Below are 8,331 nucleotides of genomic sequence, written 5' to 3'. Positions count from 1 at the left end.
AGCTTTCCTGTAGAAATACACAAGATTTGAAGATACAATATTATCATGTATGTCTACTGCAATCCTCATAATAAACATTTTACATCAGCAGAATACATGGGAGAGACCTGTCAATCAACGTGATCAGGGATTGGAGAAGCCGGCCAGGACCTTCATCGGGCTTTTCATGTCTCTTATTGCTTTCCAAACTATGTTTCCTCTAAAATGCAGCAACATTTCATAGAAATTGTGCAGCCAGGCTGCAAGAATCATGGTTCGGGCAGCATGATCATAATGACAGATGCCCTTTAATAACAATATGAAGCCCATGAGTAGCAGGAAACATATTTGACTGCTGATACAAGATCATTCTTATTCACTTTACTCCCAACCTTGGTGCGAGAAAATGAACTTTGTTCTCTGCCATCTTGCGTACAATCAGAACAGTCAAAGAGGTCGTGATTTATTATCAGTGGCCGCCATTTATACACGCCGTCCGCAAACAAGGGGAAAAAATGCCAAAGGCCAACAGGCTGATCTCAGTCTAGATTGAGACTGTCGGCATCAGCAATCCGTCTTTTGAAAGGCTCGTTCATTAAAATGTAATGGCACAGTATGGGGATCATTTCTGTGTTTAGTGGGGATCTTGACCCGCCTGTGTCACATGTGGAGTATTTTTTGAGACACAACACTTGGTGCATCCTCAAATGTTATGTCATCTCAGGTCATCAAATTATTTTCCTTTCTTGAGTACATGGTAATATGTTGAAGGCATCTGAGTGCATAGTGCAAACAGAATTAATGGTCTCCCCTGCATATGATGCTTTGTATTGCCATATATCTTGTGATTGATGTTTGCTGTGAATACTTTCCAAAGTGCGGCTAATGTACATGCCAATAATTGTTTAACATTAACGATGATGAATTGAAAGCAGTCATAAACGCAGAGATGTGGTTATCATTAGAGGAAACTTCCAATATCAGAATCCTAATGTTCTTTCCTAGCAAAAAATATACAGAAATGGGTTTTATCTTCTTGCGCACTGCCCATAGTCTTCAAAAGTTCAGACAGTTCCCCCTTTACACGGAATTAACGTTCTGAAACACATGGTAAGCTGCATGCACAAGATTGTGCAGCTGCAGGAGTGGACAGCCATCTGTCAGACTCAGCCAGACTCCACAAAGAGAAGACAGAAGGGGTTTATTACCATCTCTGCCTTCTTGATTTACATGTACACTGCGCTGAACAGTGACACTGCTTTATCCTCCACACCCAGCGATCATGTGATAGAGAATAGAGAAGGAACAGGAGCTTTTGTTCTCTAGGAGACCCAGTGATCTTTGCTATGCAGCCTGGAGGATGAATTTTCCCTTTAACTGGGTCTGATATATTAGTAATTAGTAGTGCATCAGTTTGCCCTATTGGCATATAGAGTCATACCATTCTGTCCCTTTATGCATACATTTTAAATTCATTTTAGCTTTTTCACAAATGAATGTGTAACTTTTTTATCCAAAAAGACTATAATTTATTGTCAAAGGGAATGTGTCGTCGAGTTTTTGCTATGTAATCTGACCATAGCATGATGTAGGGACAGAGACCCTGATTCCAGCAACGTATCATTTCATTTAGTGAACTCTTCAGTTTGTGATAGAGTCACAGTTTTGCCGATTATGGTATTATTTTATTGTTCCTAATCTAGTCGTATCAACTAATCTAATTTTTTTTTTTATTATTATTTTTCACACCAAAAAAAGCAACAGCCAGAGGTTAATCACTGATGTGTGTCAATGATCATTGCTTGACAGCTGTAGGACGCACGCACGGATGTGATTCTTTTTTTTCTGCACTGACACTAGCCCTAACTAAATTCATTAAAAAATACTATGATAGACAGAGATTACTACGGTATATTTTTACTATCCCTAATCTAATTCTATTAACTATTCTAAATTATGTTTTTCTATTTTTTGACTCTTTAATATCTGACACCAACCCTGACTCAATTCAGTAAAAAATACCGTAGTAGATGCCGATTACTAAAGCATAATTTTAGTGTCCTTAATCTAGTCCTATCAACTAACCTAAATAATTTATATTGATTCCTTTTTCACACAAAACAAAAACAACCGGAGGCCGATCACTGATGTGCGTCAGTGATCAGAGCTCAATGGCTGTAGGACACATGCACGGATGTGGTGCACAAACGGGATACAAAAAATAGACAGGGACTAAAAAAGTCCTAGCCAAGAGCGAGCACGTATGCTAATCGGTGATGTGCGTCTAATCAGCGGCTCGGCGGCTGCAGCACACACACACAGAGAGGGGAGTACAAAATAGACAGGGACAAAAAAAGTTATAGAAAACAGCGAACCTGAGTGTGGATCAGTGATTTGTGCCACTGATCAGCGCTCGGCGGCTGCAGGATGCACGTAAAAGAAAAAGGCTTAAAAAAAACAAGCGATCAAGTACTGATCAGTGCTCAGCGTCAGAAAGGGGGTGGAGGTTAGGGAAGGAGAAGAGGTGTAAAGGAGGGAGAGGGGGATTGGGTGGATTAGGAAAGATCGGGATCAGGGACCAGGAATGGATCAGTAACGTCTTCTTTCTTCTTCTGCAGCAGCATCAGCACCAACAGAAGTGATGGCACAGGCTTCAAATGTCTGTGGCACCTCCAAGGCCCAGCACCGCACGACAGAATGACACAGTAACCTCCCTGTACATGTCCATAGCTAGAATGAGGACGTACAGGGTGGTCACTATGGGGTCAGATCGCGTCTGTGCACTCTGGTGGAATCAACGTCTCTGTCCAATCGCACAAATCAGAGCTGGACTTGGTGACACCATGGTTTCTAGGCTCCAGCCTATGATCCGTGTTCTTGCAGCACCGATCATAGGCTGGACATCAGTGTTTCAGGCAATTTCATTGCCTGAAACACTGAAAACGCTGCGATTGGCTTTTCAGAATTGAACAGCCAATCACAGCGATTGTAGTTGCGAGGTGGCGTCACCCCCCCACCCTTCCCGGGACGAAGACTCCAGGTGCCCTGCTGTGAGAATCAGCATTCATCTTAATGCAATCACCGCAACTATGGTCTCAGTACCGCATTAAAGATATGATGTATTCATTGGTCCAAGGTCAGTAACTACCTACTGACCTGGACATATGGGTAAGTCCAAGGTCGTAAAGGGGTTGATAATGACTATAAATTGTTGTTAGCTTTATAGAAGTCACATTTTTATTAAGTTGTGATTTTAACAAACGACTCCCAAAATGTAAAGAGACCAGGAGCGCTGAGCAAGTTTCAGTAGATCCAAGGTCCAACCGCTTTTCCTATGTAGGTCACTTTTGCAAATTGGAAACCAGTCATGAAATGAAATAGTAACTCTGGTTTGAAGGTAATAAAATGGTTGAAAATTGCAGATATTACTCAATATACACAGCCATCCAGAGTGTGAGCAGGATTTTTGGTTGTTGTATACATATGGGATGCAGGCTATAAGTCTTTAAGCTTTAGTATATGCTATATATAAACTATATATATACTGTATATATATATATCCAAGTAGAAATGAGGTCGCACTCAATGAGCTGGTGAAGATATTACTTGATTTACTGGCACATGTTACACATGTCGGGCCAGGGGAGTGACATCAGGAGTGCAGAGGGAGCTGACAACGATCGTTTCGCGCTATCCATGCCCTTCGACGGACCCGTGAAGCGCTTGGATAGCGCGAAACGATCGTTGTCAGCTCCCTCTGCACTCCTGATGTCACTCCCCCGGCCCGACATGTGTAACATGTGCCAGTAAATCAAGTAATATCTTCACCAGCTCGTTGAGTGCGACCTCATTTCTACTTGGATATACAGAGCATTGTGAATTCTCAGGTCTAGCACCCGAAGCTGCCAGTTATCGGCACTCCGAATGCCGCACACCAGCTGAGGATATACGGTAATAGCGGTGCCATCCACGTTTTTTCTTTCATTTTATGCATATATATATATATATATATAGCCTGAGACATAGGATCTAGTGACCAGTGTACAGTTATGGGAACTTTGTAATGGCATTTGATGAGGGTTGGAGGAATCAAAAGCAAGCTTAATGGGGTCTATTCTCCTAGTAACCGTGACGTGGTGAAGCGGCTTTCTATACATTTTTTGCAAAAAATGCATCAACTAAATACCCTGTATTTGTTATCCAGCACTTGCTGATTACTGTCATGTTTTTTACTGCAGAGTATTTTTTGCAAATTTGTCATTTTGTGTTTTCTTGTTGTGTTTCTCCTAGGATAATGGTGGTTATGGTGCTGCACAAAGCCAGAGGGGTGCTACCAAAAACAAAGCAAAAAGTTCATGTTAGTACAAGACTCTGTGGTTTTCCAATTACCCCAGCCGTTTTTTAAAAGACTCCTAACACATGTGCCTAAATGCTCCCATTGGACCTTTGGCAATTTATTTTAATTTGGCAGTAATAAAATATGGAAATGTTGATTTTTGCAATTTTTAAGATAACTTACAAGTTAAGGCCCTTTTACATTTAGCGATGCACCAACGATCCAACCAGCGATCCGACCCGGTCAGGATCGCTGGTGCATCGCTAAATGATCGCTAGTGAGCTGTCACACAGAAAGATCTCACAGCGATGCAGCAGCGACGCAGCGCACGATACTTACCATTCACACACAGCGATCCTGCGTCCTCCCGCCCGCATCCACGCGTCGCTGGACGTCACAGCAGGAAGCCCCAGCAGGAAGCGCCCGACAAGAAATGGAGCCGGACATTCTCGCGCGATCAGCGATGGACAGCGGGGGAGCCGGTCGGAGGTAAGTATCACACATAGCGATATCGCTAGCAATATCGCTATAACGTCACAAAACCAGTGACGTTTTAGCGATATTGCTAGCGATATCGCTTAGTGTAAAACCCCCTTTAGTGTTCCATCTATAGTATATCATTTCCTTTAGCTAGTTAATTTCCTGATATTCGTCATATATGTAATACATCAGCAGTTAATCAAACGTAACTGCTTACGCAATTGCTAAAAGGATGAAAAAATGGCCTTGAAGCATTTTTGTCAGAAGAATGAAACAGAAAATGGACAAATCCGTAGTGAAGTCTAAACGAATATGACGGAGATAAGACTACGTGACCTGACTTTGCCTGTTCCTGATAGAAGAGGACATTTTGGTTATCTGGCAATTAGGAAATTCCTTGGAATGCAGAGATAATATTAAACTCCATATTTACCAGATAATACAAAGACTTACGTGTGTCACCATGTGCTTGAGAGTGGAACAAAGCCGTAAAATGAAACCATAACCTGAGATTCTCATTTGTTGCGGATTGGGGAAGTAGTTGCCGTCTTCATATCCCACGAGCTGTCACATTTATTGTTTGACAGGCACCATCTTTGACAATTAAATGACAGGAGTTAATAGAAAACATTTTAAACCCCCTGATGCATGACAGAGCTGTTTATAGTGGCGTCATGCTTGACTCTACCATGAAAATGTAAAGACTTATTTTGGATATTTAATATGTAAATATCATACACAGATTTAATGGCCTGGAATTGCTGATCTAATGCCGCATCATATTGATGTAGCCGCTTTGCAGTTTCAGAAATACGGAATGGAATGTTTCAAAATATCCCAGTGATTCTGAGTTTGCTTTTTCATGACACATTGCTCTTTATGTTAGTGGTAAATTTAGGTCAATAGGTTTTTCTTTTATTTATAAAAATATCAGAAATTGGTGAAAAAATTTCTAAAAATTAGCAATTTTCAAGCTTTAAAATACAATAATTATCCCTTTAATCCAGATAGTCATACCACATAAAATAATTAATAAAAAGATTTAATTTATGTCTGCTTCACCTCAGCACCATTTGTAAATTGTTCTTTTATTTTGTTAGGATGTTAGAAACTTATAATTGTGGCAGTAATTTTTCATTTTTTCAAGGAAATTTACAAAACTTATTTTTTTAGGGACCTATTCAGATCTGAAGTGACTTTAGGGGACATATATATTGGAAAACCCTCAAAGTGAGACCATTTTAAAAATAGCACCCCTCAACATATCCAAATCTGCTGTCAGGTTGTTTATTAACTCTTCGGGTTCTTTTCAGGAATTAATGCAAAATGGTATGAGAGTGTGTTTGGACATGCCTCATTGACAAAAGGAATGGTAATTTAGTTGCAGGAAGAATAAGGGTATGTTCCAACGTAGCAGAAACATTCAGTATTTGCTGCGGATTGAATGCTGCATCCTGCTGCAGTGTTTAATCCGCAGTGGCCAGATGTTCCAGCATAGTGGAGGGGATTTTATGAAATCCCATCTCCACTATGCGTTCGAATACACGGGTGACACACCCGCTAAACCGGACATGCGGCGTGTCTTTTTAGACCGCAGCATGTCTGTTTACCTTGCGGAGAGGCTCAGTCTCCGCAAGGTAAACAGCCTACTCTATGGATACGCTGCAGCGATTCTGGATGTGTTCAATGAGCACATCCGGAATCACCGCGCGTACAGAAGGGGGCGGGGCTTTGGGCGGAGCGGTGTTTCCGTTCCATCCAAAGCGCAAGGATTACGGTACGTGGAAACGTACCCTAACTGAGGTATTGAACAACACAAATTTAGCAAAAGATGTTGCAAATTATTATTGAATGGGGATTATGGACATGCAGATAGGATCTCTTAAAGGATGTCTGTAACCCTCAAACATAAATAAAACTACTCATACACTCATATAGGGGAATTAGCCACAATAAAAAAATTATAACTGCAGTATAAATGTCTGTGTTTTAGTGGCTGAAATAAAAGCATTTTAATTCATATGCAAATGAAGGCTCTTCAAGGCCCCATTGGCTTAACTAACTGTATCATTACGCCTCCCCTTAATTTGCATTCTGAGCACTTCCTCTTTTCATAATTGACGGCTCTCACTTACCCAAAGAGAGTGCTACCTTAATTCAATTTGAAAGTGAAAATACCATTTGCCCAAAATGTCATAAAATCCTTAAAAATAACAGCAACAAAACATTGTGTTGGTAGACTTCAATATTTCACTATAGATTTTAAAGAATTACTAATAAAAATGCCACAAAAAATACTCTGTGTGATTTCAGTTTTAAAAAGGTTGTTCAAGTAAGCCTGTCTGCTCCTTTGTTTATGCATTGGCTGACAGACAAGGGTTCTGGTTTAACCCCTTAGTGACCGGCCCAACTTTTTAAAATCTGACCAGTGTAATTTTGTGTGATAATAATTCTGGAATACTTCCACATATCCCAGTGATTTTGAAACCGTTTTTTTTTTTGTGACACATTGTACTTCATGATAATGGTAAATTTAAGTTCATATTTTCTGCATTTATTTATAAAAATATCAGACATTTTCCAAAAATTTCAAAAAATTACCAATTTTCAAAAGTTGAATGATTATCCCTTTAATCCAAATAGTCATACCACACAAAAACATTAATAAATAACAATTACCTCATGTCTGATTTACATCATCACCATTTATAAATACTGTTTTATTTAGTTAGAATTTTAGAAGTTTTAAAAATGTAACAGTAATTTTCCATTTTTTTCAAGAAAATTTTTAAGACTTATTTTTTTAGGGACCTAGTAAGTTTTAAAGTGACTTTGGGAGTCCTATATATTGGAAACCCCCAAAAGTGCTACAATTTTAAACAGAACACCCCTCAATATATTCAAAATTGCTTTCAGGTAGTTTATTAACCCCTCAGATTCTTTTCAAGAATTAATGCAAAGTGGCATAACAGGAATGAAAAAGTGCATTTTTACCATCTAAATGTCGATAAATTCTGAGCAGGTCGCTACAGCCGGCAAACTCCAAGGCCATTATTTGACTATGAATTGTCATGGCAAATATCAGGACCACACAATCAAGATTTCAGGGTGCCGATTCGGGTTAAATAGAGAGCCCCATACTGTTAACCACCTAGCTGCTGTAGTTATTATCGACATCAGCATTTAAGGTGTTAAACGACTATAGTCAATACCAATACTGATTGTGGGTGATGCAGAAATTTGTCAGCTATAGCGTACAGCTGACAGCTACAGGATTGTCACCAGTAGAGGGATGCTATTCTCTTATATATCAGGTTGGTAAAAAGACGTATTGGTGGTCACTAAGAGGCTAAACGTTTACAATAAAACATTGAACCATGGACGTAATCAACACGGGGCAAGGTAAGAAGCTTTCTCATATGGTAAACCATATCCAAAAGTAGAGCTTGGAAACATGGAATTTGGTGATGATATTGCTGTTAAGGAGATGGACATACAGTGGGTATGGAAAGTATTCAGACCTCTTTAAATTTTCA

The 8,331-nt window shown here is 39.7% G+C and overlaps 1 long non-coding RNA gene across 1 annotated transcript; it reads left to right on the top strand.

The window, feature by feature from the left end:
- Positions 1 to 3,008: 3,008 nt before the first annotated feature.
- LOC141095917 (uncharacterized) lies at positions 3,009 to 4,470 on the top strand. The gene is made up of 2 exons (XR_012233499.1): positions 3,009 to 3,147; positions 4,270 to 4,470. It is a non-coding gene; the product is annotated as an uncharacterized lncRNA (long non-coding RNA).
- The last annotated feature ends 3,861 nt before the right edge of the window (positions 4,471 to 8,331 follow it).

The sequence above is a fragment of the Dendrobates tinctorius genome, unplaced genomic scaffold (assembly GCF_039654945.1).
Source record: "Dendrobates tinctorius isolate UK_male_01 unplaced genomic scaffold, ASM3965494v1 ptg000070l, whole genome shotgun sequence".
NCBI lineage: Eukaryota > Metazoa > Chordata > Amphibia > Anura > Dendrobatidae > Dendrobates > Dendrobates tinctorius.
This window is presented reverse-complemented; position numbering and strand designations above follow the sequence as displayed.